Genomic DNA, 16,830 nt, shown 5'->3' with positions numbered 1-16,830 from the left:
TGGAGGGAGCCTCTAAAAAACCCAGTTTGGACCAATTCATGGTGGAGGGAGCCTCTAATTAGCCCAGTTTGGACCAATTAATTGTGGAGGGAGCCTCTAACCAGCCCAGTTTGGACCAATTAATGGTGGAGGGAGCCTCTAACCACCCCAGTTTGGGCAAATTCATGGTGGAGGGAGCCTCTAACCAGCCCAGTTTGGACCAATTAATGGTGGAGGGAGCCTCTAAACAGCCAAGTTTTGGGAAATTCATGGTGGAGGGAGCCTCTAACCAGCCCAGTTTGGACCAATTCATGGTGGAGGGAGCCTCTAAACAGCCCAGTTTGGGCAAATTCATGGTGGAGGGAGCCTCTAAACAGCCCAGTTTGGGCAAATTCATGGTGGAGGGAGCCTCTAACCAGCCCAGTTTGGACCAATTAATGGTGGAGGGAGCCTCTAAACAGCCAAGTTTTGGGAAATTCATGGTGGAGGGAGCCTCTAACCAGCCCAGTTTGGACCAATTAATGGTGGAGGGAGCCTCTAACCAGCCCAGTTTGGACCAATTAATGGTGGAGGGAGCCACTAACCAGCCCAGTTTGGACCAATTAATGGTGGAGGGAGCCTCTAAACAGCCAAGTTTTGGGAAATTCATGGTGGAGGGAGCCTCTAACCAGCCCAGTTTGGACCAATTCATGGTGGAGGGAGCCTCTAAACAGCCCAGTTTGGGCAAATTCATGGTGGAGGGAGCCTCTAAAAAACCCAGTTTGGACCAATTCATGGTGGAGGGAGCCTCTAATTAGCCCAGTTTGGACCAATTAATTGTGGAGGGAGCCTCTAACCAGCCCAGTTTGGACCAATTAATGGTGGAGGGAGCCTCTAAAAAACCCAGTTTGGACCAATTCATGGTGGAGGGAGCCTCTAATTAGCCCAGTTTGGACCAATTAATTGTGGAGGGAGCCTCTAACCAGCCCAGTTTGGACCAATTAATGGTGGAGGGAGCCTCTAACCACCCCAGTTTGGACCAATTCATGGTGGAGGGAGCCTCTAACCACCCCAGTTTGGACCAATTCATGGTGGAGGGAGCCTCTAAACAGCCCAGTTTGGGCAAATTCATGGTGGAGGGAGCCTCTAACCAGCCCAGTTTGGACCAATTAATGGTGGAGGGAGCCTCTAAACAGCCCAGTTTGGGCAAATTCATGGTGGAGGGAGCCTCTAACCAGCCCAGTTTGGACCAATTAATGGTGGAGGGAGCCTCTAAACAGCCAAGTTTTGGGAAATTCATGGTGGAGGGAGCCTCTAACCAGCCCAGTTTGGACCAATTAATGGTGGAGGGAGCCTCTAACCACCCCAGTTTGGGCAAATTCATGGTGGAGGGAGCCTCTAACCAGCCCAGTTTGGACCAATTAATGGTGGAGGGAGCCTCTAAACAGCCCAGTTTGGGCAAATTCATGGTGGAGGGAGCCTCTAAACAGCCAAGTTTTGGGAAATTCATGGTGGAGGGAGCCTCTAACCAGCCCAGTTTGGACCAATTCATGGTGGAGGGAGCCTCTAACCAGCCCAGTTTGGACCAATTAATGGTGGAGGGAGCCTCTAAACAGCCAAGTTTTGGGAAATTCATGGTGGAGGGAGCCTCTAACCAGCCCAGTTTGGACCAATTAATGGTGGAGGGAGCCTCTAACCAGCCCAGTTTGGACCAATTAATGGTGGAGGGAGCCTCTAACCAGCCCAGTTTGGACCAATTAATGGTGGAGGGAGCCTCTAAACAGCCAAGTTTTGGGAAATTCATGGTGGAGGGAGCCTCTAACCAGCCCAGTTTGGACCAATTCATGGTGGAGGGAGCCTCTAAACAGCCCAGTTTGGGCAAATTCATGGTGGAGGGAGCCTCTAAAAAACCCAGTTTGGACCAATTCATGGTGGAGGGAGCCTCTAATTAGCCCAGTTTGGACCAATTAATTGTGGAGGGAGCCTCTAACCAGCCCAGTTTGGACCAATTAATGGTGGAGGGAGCCTCTAAAAAACCCAGTTTGGACCAATTCATGGTGGAGGGAGCCTCTAATTAGCCCAGTTTGGACCAATTAATTGTGGAGGGAGCCTCTAACCAGCCCAGTTTGGACCAATTAATGGTGGAGGGAGCCTCTAACCACCCCAGTTTGGACCAATTCATGGTGGAGGGAGCCTCTAAAAAACCCAGTTTGGACCAATTCATGGTGGAGGGAGCCTCTAACCAGCCCAGTTTGGGCAAATTCATGGTGGAGGGAGCCTCTAACCACCCCAGTTTGGACCAATTCATGGTGGAGGGAGCCTCTAAACAGCCCAGTTTGGGCAAATTCATGGTGGAGGGAGCCTCTAACCAGCCCAGTTTGGACCAATTAATGGTGGAGGGAGCCTCTAAACAGCCCAGTTTGGGCAAATTCATGGTGGAGGGAGCCTCTAACCAGCCCAGTTTGGACCAATTAATGGTGGAGGGAGCCTCTAAACAGCCAAGTTTTGGGAAATTCATGGTGGAGGGAGCCTCTAACCAGCCCAGTTTGGACCAATTAATGGTGGAGGGAGCCTCTAACCACCCCAGTTTGGGCAAATTCATGGTGGAGGGAGCCTCTAACCAGCCCAGTTTGGACCAATTAATGGTGGAGGGAGCCTCTAAACAGCCCAGTTTGGGCAAATTCATGGTGGAGGGAGCCTCTAAACAGCCAAGTTTTGGGAAATTCATGGTGGAGGGAGCCTCTAACCAGCCCAGTTTGGACCAATTCATGGTGGAGGGAGCCTCTAAACAGCCCAGTTTGGGCAAATTCATGGTGGAGGGAGCCTCTAAAAAACCCAGTTTGGACCAATTCATGGTGGAGGGAGCCTCTAATTAGCCCAGTTTGGACCAATTAATTGTGGAGGGAGCCTCTAACCAGCCCAGTTTGGACCAATTAATGGTGGAGGGAGCCTCTAAAAAACCCAGTTTGGACCAATTCATGGTGGAGGGAGCCTCTAATTAGCCCAGTTTGGACCAATTAATTGTGGAGGGAGCCTCTAACCAGCCCAGTTTGGACCAATTAATGGTGGAGGGAGCCTCTAACCACCCCAGTTTGGACCAATTCATGGTGGAGGGAGCCTCTAACCACCCCAGTTTGGACCAATTCATGGTGGAGGGAGCCTCTAAACAGCCCAGTTTGGGCAAATTCATGGTGGAGGGAGCCTCTAACCAGCAGAGTTGGGGGAAATCAGGGTGGAGGGAGCCTAGTATTAGCAGAATTGTGCAACGCTTATGGTGGATGAGTATGAGGATGCGGAGGAATTGGAGAGGTTGAGTACAGACATGGAGTTTCATGTTGGGGTGCTTTACACAGGTGGGCACAAAAATGACGGCTCTACCCAGTGGTGGTTCATTTTTATCAAAGTGAGCCGGTCGGCACTCTCAGCTGACAGACGGGTGCGCTTGTCAGTGATGATGCCACCGGCTGCACTGAACACCCTCTCAGATAGGACGCTGGCGGCAGGACAGGACAGCACCTCCAAGGCATATAGGGCAAGTTCAAGCCACAGGTCCAACTTCGACACCCAATACGTGTAGGGCGCAGAGGGGTCGGAGAGGACAGGGCTGTGGTCGGAAAGGTATTCCCGCAACATGCGCCTATACTTCTCACGCCTGGTGACACTAGGACCCTCCGTGGCGGCACTTTGGCGAGGGGGTGCCATCAAGGTGTCCCAGACCTTAGACAGTGTGCCCCTCGTTTGTGTGGACCGGTGAGAACTTGGTTGCCTACTGGAGGAACTGCCCTCCCTGCCGCCAACGTCACATGCTGGAAACATCTCCATCATATTCTGCACCAATTGCCTGTGGCAAGCATTGATGCGATTGGCCCTCCCCTCTACCGGAATAAAAGACGAGATGTTGTTTTTATACCGGGGGTCAAGGATAGCAAAGATCCAGTACTGGTTGTCCTCCATGATTTTGACAATACGCTTGTCGGTTGTAAAGCACCCCAACATGAACTCAGCCATGTCTGCCACAGTGTTAGTTGGCATGACTCCTCTGGCCCCACCGGAAAGTTCAATCTCCATTTCATCCTCATCCTCCATGTCTACCCATCCGCGCTGCAACAATGGGACGATTCGAAGTTGCCCGGAAGCCTCCTGTATCACCATCACATCATCGGACAACTCTTCTTCCTCCTCCTCCTCCTCCTCCTCCTCCTCCATTAAACGCAGTGAAGCGGACAGATGTGTGGACCTACTCTCCAGCTGTGACGGATCGGATGCTATCCCTAACTCCTCTGTGTGATCTGAGTTATCCCTGATGTCAATCAGGGATTCTCTCAGAACACACAAGAGCGGGATTGTAAGGCTCACCATCGCATCCTCAGAGCTCACCCTCCTTGTGGACTCCTCAAAGACCCGTAGGATGTCACAAAGGTCTCTCATCCATGGCCACTCATGGATGTGAAACTGAGGCAGCTGACTTTGTGGCACCCTAGGGTTTTGTAGCTGGTATTCCATCAAAGGTCTCTGCTGCTCAACCACTCTATTCAACATCTGAAACGTTGAGTTCCAGCGTGTGGGGACGTCGCACAAAAGCCGGTGTTGTGGCACATGCAGGCGTTGCTGGAGAGATTTTAAGCTAGCAGCGGCTACTGTCGACTTGCGAAAGTGGGCGCACATGCGCCGCACTTTCACCAGTAGCTCTGGAACATTGGGGTAGCTCTTTAGGAAACGTTGCACCACTAGGTTGAAGACGTGGGCCAGGCATGGAACATGTTGGAGTCCGGCAAGCTCCAGAGCTGCTACCAGGTTCCGGCCGTTATCACAAACGACCATGCCTGGGCCCAGGTGCAGCGGCTCAAACCATATTGCCGTCTCATCGAGGAGGGCATCCCTCACCTCGGAGGCAGTGTGCTGTCTGTCCCCCAAGCTGATCAGCTTCAGCACAGCCTGCTGACGTCTACCAACGCCAGTGCTGCAACGTTTCCAACTCGTAGCTGGGGTCAATCTAACAGCGGAGGAGGAGGCGGTGGCGGAGGAGGAGGCGGTGGCGGAGGAGGAGGCGGTAGAGGAGGAGGAGGAGGGGGGTGTTCTTCTCGTGTCCCTGCCAGGAATGTTAGGCGGGGAGACGAGGTACACCGGGCCAGTTTGGGAAGCAGTCCCAGCCTCAACTACATTCACCCAGTGTGCCGTCAGTGAAATGTAGCGTCCCTGTCCGCATGCACTTGTCCACGCGTCGGTGGTCAAGTGGACCTTTGTGCAAAGCGCGGAACTAAGGGCCCGCCTGATGTTGAGTGACACGTGCTGGTGCAAGGCGGGGACGGCACACCGGGAGAAGTAGTGACGGCTAGGGACGGCATAGCGAGGTGCCGCAGTTGCCATCAGGTCCAGGAAGGCGGGAGTTTCAACAAGCCGGAACGCCAACATCTCCTGGGCCAGCAGTTTAGCGATGTTGGCGTTCAAGGCTTGCGCGTGTGGGTGGTTAGCAGTGTATTTCTGCCGCCGCTCCAATGTCTGAGAGATGGTGGGTTGTTGTAAAGAAACGCCTGATGGTGCCTTTGATGGTGCAGGAGAAGGAGATAAGACAGGACCAGGGGAGGATGAGGTAGAAGTCAACAAAGTGGCGGAGGCAGATGAAGTGGTGTCCTGGCTCGTCCTCTGGAGTGCATCGCCAGCACAGTCAGCAGTGGCAGTGGCAGAGGCAGAGGCAGAGGCAGTGGCAGTGGCGTGAACGGCAGTCGGCCTTTGTCCTGCCGTTGCTGCCTGCCACTGATTCCAGTGCTTGGATTCCAAATGACGGCGCATTGAAGTGGTGGACAGGTTGCTCTTCTCAGAGCCCCTAATCAATTTCGAGAGGCAAATTGTGCAGACAACACTATATCTGTCCTCGGCGCATTCCTTGAAAAAACTCCACACCTTCGAGAAACGTGCCCTCGAGGTGGGAGTTTTTCGGGGCTGGGTACGAACTGGAACATCTTGGGAGATTCCGGGTGTGGCCTGGCTTCGCCTAAGCTGCTGACCTCTGCCTCTGCCTCTAGCTACCCTTTTTGGTGCTGCACCTGCCTCAACATCCACACTACTTTCCCCGCTTGACATCCCCCCTGTCCAGGTCGGGTCAGTGTCCTCATCATCCACCACTTCCTCTTCCAACTCCTGTCTCATCTCCTCCTCCCGCACAATGCGCCGGTCAACTGGATGCCCTGACGGCAACTGCGTCACATCATCGTCGATGAGGGTGGGTTGCTGGTCATCCACCACCAAATCGAACGGAGATGGAGGAGACTCTAGTGTTTGAGCATCTGGATACAGATGCTCCTCTGTTAGGTTCGTGGAATCGTGACGTGGAGAGGCAGGTTGAGGGACAATGAAAGGAGCGGAGAACAGCTCTGGGGAGCAGGGACAGTTTGGGTTATTGTTCTGTAAAGCTTCGGAATTTTGGGAGGAAGGAAGACAAGACTGTTGGGTAATAGGAGGAGAGGAGGCAGAGTCTGACTGGCTGCTGGACAATGTGCTGTAAGCGTTCTCTGACAGCCATTGCAAGACCTGTTCCTGGTTCTCGGGCCTACTAAGGTTTGTACCCTGCAGTTTAGTTAATGTGGCAAGCAACCCTGGCACTGTGGAGTGGCGCAATGCTTGCTGCCCCACAGGAGTAGGCACGGGACGCCCTGTGGCTTCACTGCTACCTTGCTCCCCAGAACCATTCCCCCGACCTCGCCCACGGCCTCGTCCACGTCCCTTTCCGGGAGCCTTGCGCATTTTGAATTCCTAGTTAGAAATTGGCACTGTATACCAGTAGTAAAAATTGTGGGTGCACGTAACCCCAATATATTCTTTGAATTCCCAGTCAGAAACTGGCACTATATGGCAGTAGCAAGAAATGAGGGTATTTGTATTCCCAATATACTCTTTGAATTCCCAGTCAGACAATGGCACTGTATACCAGTAGTAAAAATTGTGGGTGCACGTAACCCCAATATATTCTTTGAATTACCAGTCAGAAACTGGCACTATATGGCAGTAGCAAGAAATGAGGGTATTTATAACCCCAATATATTCTTTGAATTCCCAGTCAGACAATGGCACTGTATACCAGTAGTAAAAATTGTGGGTGCACGTAACCCCAATATATTCTTTGAATTCCCAGTCAGAAACTGGCACTATATGGCAGTAGCAAGAAATGAGGGTATTTGTATTCCCAATATACTCTTTGAATTCCCAGTCAGACAATGGCACTGTATACCAGTAGTAAAAATTGTGGGTGCACGTAACCCCAATATATTCTTTGAATTCCCAGTCAGACACTGGCACTATATGGCAGTAGCAAGAAATGAGGGTATTTGTATTCCCAATATATTCTTTGAATTCCCAGTCAGACAATGGCACTGTATACCAGTAGTAAAAATTGTGGGTGCACGTAACCCCAATATATTCTTTGAATTACCAGTCAGAAACTGGCACTATATGGCAGTAGCAAGAAATGAGGGTATTTATAACCCCAATATATTCTTTGAATTCCCAGTCAGACAATGGCACTGTATACCAGTAGTAAAAATTGTGGGTGCACGTAACCCCAATATATTCTTTGAATTCCCAGTCAGAAACTGGCACTATATGGCAGTAGCAAGAAATGAGGGTATTTGTATTCCCAATATACTCTTTGAATTCCCAGTCAGACAATGGCACTGTATACCAGTAGTAAAAATTGTGGGTGCACGTAACCCCAATATATTCTTTGAATTCCCAGTCAGACACTGGCACTATATGGCAGTAGCAAGAAATGAGGGTATTTGTATTCCCAATATACTCTTTGAATTCCCAGTCAGACAATGGCACTGTATACCAGTAGTAAAAATTGTGGGTGCACGTAACCCCAATATATTCTTTGAATTACCAGTCAGAAACTGGCACTATATGGCAGTAGCAAGAAATGAGGGTATTTATAACCCCAATATATTCTTTGAATTCCCAGTCAGACAATGGCACTGTATACCAGTAGTAAAAATTGTGGGTGCACGTAACCCCAATATATTCTTTGAATTCCCAGTCAGAAACTGGCACTATATGGCAGTAGCAAGAAATGAGGGTATTTGTATTCCCAATATACTCTTTGAATTCCCAGTCAGACAATGGCACTGTATACCAGTAGTAAAAATTGTGGGTGCACGTAACCCCAATATATTCTTTGAATTCCCAGTCAGACACTGGCACTATATGGCAGTAGCAAGAAATGAGGGTATTTGTATTCCCAATATATTCTTTGAATTCCCAGTCAGACAATGGCACTGTATACCAGTAGTAAAAATTGTGGGTGCACGTAACCCCAATATATTCTTTGAATTACCAGTCAGAAACTGGCACTATATGGCAGTAGCAAGAAATGAGGGTATTTGTATTCCCAATATATTCTTTGAATTCCCAGTCAGACAATGGCACTGTATACCAGTAGTAAAAATTGTGGGTGTATATAGCCCCAATTCTATTGCTAGGGGACTTGCAGGGTATTTCTGGGGTGAAGGTGGGGGGGCACACCGTTGGAACGGGTATCGGGGTATATATCGGGTATACGGGAATACACTGACAGTGTATTCCATTCAGGATCCTGGGAAAGCTGGGTTGCGGCGATTGAGCCCGTCAGTGCCACGTTACACTGACAAGCTTCTCCCTGGAATTTAGCTCTTACAAGAGCTGTTGGTTGTCTTCTCCTTCCTATCCTAGCCTGTCCCTGCCTACCCAGAATCTAAGCCCTAGCTAGCTGGACGGAAACCTCCGTCCTCGGTGAATTGCAAGCTCAGAATGACGCGAAGCTGGGCGTCGCTGTTCTTTTAAATTAGAGGTCACATGTTTTCGGCAGCCAATGGGTTTTGCCTACTTTTTTCAACGTCACCGGTGTCGTAGTTCCTGTCCCACCTACCCAGCGCTGTTATTGGAGCAAAAAAGGCGCCAGGGAAGGTGGGAGGGGAATCGAGTAATGGCGCACTTTACCACGCGGTGTTCGATTCGATTCGAACATGCCGAACAGCCTAATATCCGATCGAACATGAGTTCGATAGAACACTGTTCGCTCATCTCTAGTCCCTATGGTACACTTTAGATACTATTAGTAGCTTTTATTTCCTGCTCCATTTGTGTATTATCATTATTATTATAGCACGGGTTTGTTATAACTGGTATATATAACAGGTTACTTTTTTTTTGATTATTAGTATGATATTTTCCCTGTTTGTGTTTCCCTTCTTGTGTCTCCAGCGGTTGTTTCTGTGTCGGGTTTATGTATTTTATATCCTCCTGCACAGTTTGTGGTTGTGTTGTAGTTGTTTCTATGCATATATTGTGTAAAATCTTTTTGGCTCTTGGTGAGTGTTTGTTGTCTATATATTTATGGTACAAAGAGCTATATCATATTATAATAGCGATTATCCATGGACCTCATACACTACAAGGGGTCCGTGTGTTTTCCACTCGGTTTCCACCCAAAAAGGGCAAAAAATGTAGAGAGAAAAGCACTGCTTGCAGCCATTTGTCTCCGTATTTTTCATGCGGAGAGGGGAGCAGGATCCCCGAACGTAGTACAAGCATTGGTGTGAAACCAGCCTGAGGCAGTATAAATACATAAAGATAACACCAGGTCTATAACACCAGCCTGAGGCAGTATATATACATAAAGATAACACCAGGTCTATAACTGGCATAGAGCAAATATAAATGTCCACAATGCGATTGGATCCCCCAGGCAGTGTGCACATGCATCAAATAGATAAATGATACAATCCCATATATAACATTTAATCGCAAGATTGCGTTCTCCACATGGGGAGCAGTATCAACATACAGTAACATACAAAAGTTTGGACACCCCTGGTCAAAATGACTGTTATTGTGAACAAATAAAGTTGAAGAAGTTAAATGATCTTTAAAAAGCATAAAGTTAGGGATTAAACACACCTTTCTAAATTTATGCAATATTAGTGTATTATTATGTTTGCGCACAATTTTAGAGTCAAAAAATGGAAAGGAGTACCTTGCAAAAGTTTGGGAACCCTTGTAGATTTGTGTGCTGAGATAACTTTGACCAAGGTCTCAGACCTTCATAATCCATTTAGGGTTATGGCTTGTTCACTATGATAGTTAGGAAAGGCCAAGTGATGCAAATAATACAGCTTTTCTAAATACCCAGAGTGAATGGGATTCTGGCTAATCCCTTCCATACGTAGCAGAAAAAAATCCACATCAGAAAGGCTGTATAGGTATAATAAGGACAAAGAGAAAAACATCACGTTTTTTTCTGCGTTTTTTTTTTTGTGTGTGTGTGTTTCGCTACGTGGGGCCTTAGCCTAAAACACACCAAGCCACTGGAGCATGCTGCGGTTTATGTACACTGTCCTAGTGTGTATGTGCATGTGTTTATGTATCTTTCTATCCATTATTGAAATGTTATACAATGTCGCCATATCTGAGCACAAGCTGTACTATGAGTCTGCGGCATGATCTTCATGCATTGTTAACTTCCACTATAACACGAGACACAACTTCACAGACCCAGCTTTCCCTTGTGCCTAATTAGCCGCAGTGTCCAGATTTACACCCTCTGGCTTTTTAGGTGTGTGCCGGGTCTGTTCCAGTTCAATGAAGCTGAAAAAGCTTTAGTAACCATTAACTGGCAAAGCTAAGAAACAGAGATAAAACATAAGATAATATTACCCTGTTAAGCGAATAAATACATCATTGGTGAATACTGACATTTCTTTGCGAACAAGGAACAGTTTGCAGGCAAATGCTTACATGGCATGTCTCATCAGAACATGAAAAGCCTGCATCTCATCTAGTCAGCTCACTGCCCATGAAGCACACAATATTTAGGATAACTGACGGACTCATTATGGAGCCATTTAGAGATTCCGCTCCTGTTCTCTTTACGCCAGATTGCATGACATTGGGTGACCTTCTGGCATGGCATGTAGCTGAAAAGTCCTACCCCCACCAATGAGCGAGATTTGCACAAAGCATAGCTTAGCTTCAGATCCTCAGAAAGCGCAAATATTCATTGACCATGTCACAGTGTTATAGAATGCACAATGTAAGCCTTACTGGCTCCGCAGTACAAGGTGTAGAAAAGAGACTGCTATTTAATTGTATTAAACCTGAAATGTGCCATTTAATAAGAATTTCGGAGACATCTATTACACCAAAATGAAGGATGGCTGTATATGTAAGCAACAATGATTTTGTAATGTGCTTGTCTCCCAATGAACTCAGAGCATAGACAGATGCAAGAGCATATTTTACATCCCATTATTTTCTTTACTGTTAGCAGCCTTTTATCCATTAGCTACAAGCATTAAATGTGTCACTTGGTGCTCAGAATGGAGGGGTGGAGTATATTTCATTTCACAGTGGTTACAAATTAAGGTCAGATTGCTACTGAGCAGTATATTTTACTTTCACGCTTCAGTTTTCCAGAGTGGGCATATAACCATTGCATTTCCATCTAGGATATTAAAATAGCATCCTAATATAGTCAGCTGTGGCTATAGATTTAGAAGCATGTCTGTCTGCCTGCCATTTATGTAGTGATCAGATATAAGACTTTATGTTTGCCGTGCAGATTTGGTCAGTAAGTTTTAAGTTAGTATAAATAATGAAAAACAAAAAGTAGCAAAAGTAGCACTTTCAATCCATACTTTGTATTTTGTTTTCACACATCTTTTTGGAAATGCTTATCATATTCTCTGACCTAACCCTGCCTTCAAACTACCAAGTTTCAGCCATGAAACTTGGTCCGTGTGTTGGCCAGATATTTCCTGACGGATCTTATCAATTTTATTTCCATGTCAGGAAATAACTGCCAAATCCCCAGGGGGCATTGTTTCACCTACCTACCATAGTACTGATCCCCTCACCAATTGCACTTCAGACTGTTCATTCTCTTCTTTTGAACCGGTTACAGAAGAGGAAGTCTCCCAGCTACTTTCTTCATCTCGCCCTACAACCTGCAGTAGTGACCCCCTTCCCCTCACACCTTCTCCAATCTCTGTCGCCTGCTGTCACGACTTACCTTACTAAAATATTTAACCTCTCTCTCGTCTGGAATTTTCCCATCCTCTTTCAAACATGCTGTCATAACCCCGCTATTGAAAAAATCCTGCCTGGATCCGTCCTGTGCTGCTAACTATCAACCTGTCTCTAACCTCCCCTTCATCTCTAAAATGCCTGGTCTATTCTCGTTTAATCCGCTATCTCTCTGCTAATTCTAATTGACCCCTTACAATCTAGTTTCCGCATTCTACAATCTACTGAAACGACCATCACAAAAGTTTCCAATGATCTCCTGACGGCTAAATCTAATGGTGACTTCTCTCTTCTTATTCTTCTTGATCGCTCAGTAGCATTTGACACTGTTGACCATCAACTCCTCCTCACTATGCTCCGCTCAGTCGGCCTCACGGACACTGCGCTCTCCTGGTTCTCCTGTTATCTCTCAGACCGCACTTTCAGTGTATCATTTGCGGGCTCTGTTTGTGCCCCTCTTTCCCTTGCTGTTGGGGTTCCTCAGGGCTCAGTCCTAGGCCTCCTGCTCTTCTCTCTCTTTACAGCCACCATTGGACAAACCATCACCAGATTTGGCTTCAGGTACCATCTTTATGCTGATGACACCCAATTATACACATCTTCCCGTTACATCACCCCTGCACTAATACAGAACACCAGTGACTGTCTCTCTGCTGTCTCAAATATCATGTCCTCGCTCTATCTGAAAATAAATCTCTCTAAGACTGAACTACTACTGTTTCCACCATCTAATAGATCTGTCCCTGATATATCCATTGCCGTCTCAGGCCTTAATATAACTCCTAGGCAGCATGCCTGCTGCCCCAGGGTTTTCACTCGCATGCTCATGTCACCTCCACCTCAAAAACATTTCCAGAATATGCCCTTTCCTCACCAGAGATACATTAAAGACACTTATTGTCTCTCTGATTCATTCTCGCCTTGACTACTGTAACTCCTTACTAATCGGTCTTCCCCTTACTAAACTCTCCCCTCTACAATCTATTCTGAATGCAGTGGCCAGGCTCATCTATCAGTCTAGATGCTACAGCGATGACTCCAGTCTGTGCCAGTCACTACATTGGCTGCCTATTCATTACAGAATACAATATAAAGTTATCACCCTCATCCACAAGGCTCTCCATAATGCCGCACCTCCCTACATTTCCTCCCTCATCTCTGTCTACCGCCCAACCCGTGCTCTCCATTCACTCAATGATCTAACACTTACATCCTCTATTATCAGAACCTCCCACGCTCGTATACAAGACTTCTCCCGAGCTGCACCACTTCTCTGGAATGCTCTACCCCGGACAATCAGATTAACTCCCAATTTCTACAGCATCAAGCGTAAATTAAAGACACTTCTTTTCAGACAGGCCTATCACCATTCCTAATGTAAACCCTTCTGTACCATAATTAGAATCCCTAAAATTAACTCTCCTCTGTTCCAGCTCCCACATTACCCCACATGGTATGATGCTGTTCCAGACTAACTTTATATGTCCAAGCACCATCTGCATGTTAAAGGGGTTGTCCCATCACAAGGATCCTATCTATACTACTGGTTAATGTGGATGTAAGACTTTTCCTAAATACACTGCTTCAGCAAAATTGCTTTGTTTGTCCACTATCTTACTTTATTCAATTCTTTGTGGCCACAGCCCTGACTTAGCTGCTCATGAGTCAAGTGATGTATCTGCTGCTCTCAGGGGGGAAGGAGGAGGGGCTAAGTGCAGGGAGCGAGCCTGTGTATCTAGCTATTCCTGTGTCTACACCACGTGGCCTAGGTCCTGCTGTCAGATAGAGGAGAGGAGCTGCTTTCATTTCTTCTGTTCTCCCAGTTATCAGGCTAGCTAATTCAGTTGTGTTCATTATGGCAGAGACAGGCAGTCTCTATATGTAATACAGAATGGAGTTGCTGCTGCCTGTACTTCATAGTCCAATGTGGGTGGGCGGAGCTACACACGAATTTTGGGGCGGAGCTAAACGGCAGGTTGCATGTGAAACCCCGCCCACCAAATGATGCAAGAAACCAGGAAGAAAGAATATTTTACAGCAGGAAAGACTGCTGAGTATGTGAGGTGGGAATACCCCTTTAAAGGACATGACTAGTGACTGCTCATATGGTTTTATGTTTGTGTAATGACAGTCACCTCTATTGCAAAATTGTCTGACCACTGTGTAAGCAATGCTATCACCGATGTCGCCTCTGCTACCTCTTGTCATCCCCTCTACCTCATAGATTGTAATCCACTAATCCAGAGCAAAAGGTAAATATGACACTCAACATGTAAACAAATACACAAATCAAAATTACAAAATTATTTATTTTATTAATCATGCAAAGGTTTTAAAATACATAAAGATACGCAAGGACGAAAGACAAAACTATAGTGAGTAGGGCCCTCAGTCCCATTGTGTGAAGTGACTATTTCTTTGTAATGTATCTTTTGGTCTGTACTTGAACCCTACAAATTGTACAGCGCTGTGGAATATGTTGGCGCTATATAAATAAAATGTATTATTATTATTATTCCAGCTTGAATAGTGTGCCACGAGAGAGACACCTAGCGTAATAGTTAGGCTGGGTTCACACAGGGTTTTTTGCTCCTGATTTTGACGCGGAATCCGTGTCAAAATCCGGCTCAAAAAACTGCCTCCCGTTGACTTTAATGCGACCTGCCCTTTCTTGCTGTGGGATCTGCGGCGCGACACTCCCTCCCAACTAGGCCCATTCATTTGGACCTAAACTGGAGTGGTATGCTGCGACTGGATGCCGGAAAACTCTGTGTGCACTGCATCGGCATCCAGTTGCAGCTAGCCGCGGGAAAGGTTTTTTTGACGTGCAAAATCCGCTCCAAAAAACCCCATGTGAACCCAACCTCATCTGTGATGCCAGGAGTCCCTGCCTCCCAACAACGGTCCTGTATCAATTATAGCATGGGACAGTATGTTGCAGGGACTCCTTGCTGCATGGATAATTATTATTTCTTTTGATATACTGTTCAACACATGGATCGAGTTTCACGGCTGAAACTTGGTTGTGTGAATGCGGAGTAACACTCACTTTCACTCTCTAAACTAACCCTTCTCTATTTACTCCTCTCTTCTATACTATACATCGAGACCTGATTCCTTTTTTTTTTATGTAGATTGTGAGCCCCATATAGGGGACTCCAAGGCTGCAGTGCTAACCACTGAGCCACCATGTTGCCCTTAGGATGCATGCCTATGCATCTTGTATCTGTACATATTCTGTGCTGCAGAATATGTTGCTGCCACATAAAGAAAAATAATTTATTTTCTTAGTTTTGAAAAAAAAAAAAAATTACTGATCAAATCTGTATTATGAAAATAAGGCTTTAAAGCTTACCTAAACTTTTTATGTGTACATGTGGAATAATACTATTTCTGGTCATTTCCTAACTTGCATCTTGGATTTTGTTTGCAAGTTTTCCCCTCTGCAGACCCCATCTATATTTCCTAGTTGCGCTAGAAGCTGGAGACTAGCGGCTATAGTGTCTCCCATGGACAGCATATGGAGAAAACAGGTGAATCTGCTCCATAACCTACTGTCTCATATTCGGGATCATGTAGGCAATTATACAGATGTACTGAATAGTATTAATGGAAATAAAGCACTTAATGTGAGCTTTACAATGTTTATTCCTTTTCTGTAAAACTACTTAGTTGCTGTGGTAACCATTGACTATAGCATCTAAGGGGTTAAATGGTAATTATGCTTATGATTGATAAAGAGGAGAGCGATATCATGAACAAAAGTACATGGTATTCCCTCCCCTGGGATTATCTGACATGACAGGGTCAGGAGAATAATATGATCATTTTACCTTTTCCCTGCACTGTCAGCTGCACGTGCCTATACAACTCCGCTTTAACCAGTAATATCTCTAAATCTATGTGCACTACAGATATAACCTTGGTCTTATTTTAAAGCTCGAGGCTCCACAGTTAGAGTTGTTTAAGGTTACAGTGTCCCTGAATGTGTCCTGCTCAAGGTGAACTGTAATGCACTTTGCACAAACCCCGACTACGGGATATCAATTTGCACCTGTGGGGTTATTCCTTATATTAATTCATATCATATTCATATTATATGACCCATTATGTGACCCAATTTTTGTAATTTTAAATGGATTGTGTGTATTTTCGAACGCCAGAGTAATGGCTCTTCCCATGTAAGAGAATCCATACTGCGCATGAGCACTACTGTGCATGCGCTGACTGATTTTCAGTTTTGGCTCTCATTCCAGTTTACTAGATTGTACTATCTGGACATGCACATAGTTACAATGAGTACGCTGAATGCAGACCTGGAGCAGTGGGTATTTTTTTGATCTGTAATTAGGTGATTTTTAAACATGAATAATGTTTTATTCTCACATGATCTTGTAATTATTGATTATAATTATGTAGTTATAGCCCCTGTAAAAAGTTCACCAGAGAGGAAGCAATGGTGCTCTGCCAGTGACGGTTCTGGCAGCCATGAGGAAGTGTCGCAGGAGGTCCGTCTTTATCACAGAAATCCTGCTAGGGATAAATGAAAGAAGGGCTGTTGGGGAGTCACTACAACAGAGCGACCACACACCTTAATGTACAGGGTGAACATAGCATCCTAGAAGGGCCTAAGAACGTCACACTCCTACCAGATGTGGTATAGAGTACCCTTTTCAGTACCACAGCGCCAACACCAGTCAGTCACAGCAGGATAGATTCTGTGGAGGAAATCAGGGCACCGGTACAACCGAGATAAGAATTTCAAAATCCTTTCTGACACACTGCAGGGAAATGGAAGCATTTGTGCAAACAGCAAGGACC

Source organism: Leptodactylus fuscus, chromosome 1 (genome assembly GCF_031893055.1).
Source record: "Leptodactylus fuscus isolate aLepFus1 chromosome 1, aLepFus1.hap2, whole genome shotgun sequence".
Classification (NCBI taxonomy): Eukaryota; Metazoa; Chordata; class Amphibia; order Anura; family Leptodactylidae; genus Leptodactylus; species Leptodactylus fuscus.
The sequence above is the reverse complement of the archived record's forward strand: the minus strand, read 5'-3'. Positions refer to the sequence as shown.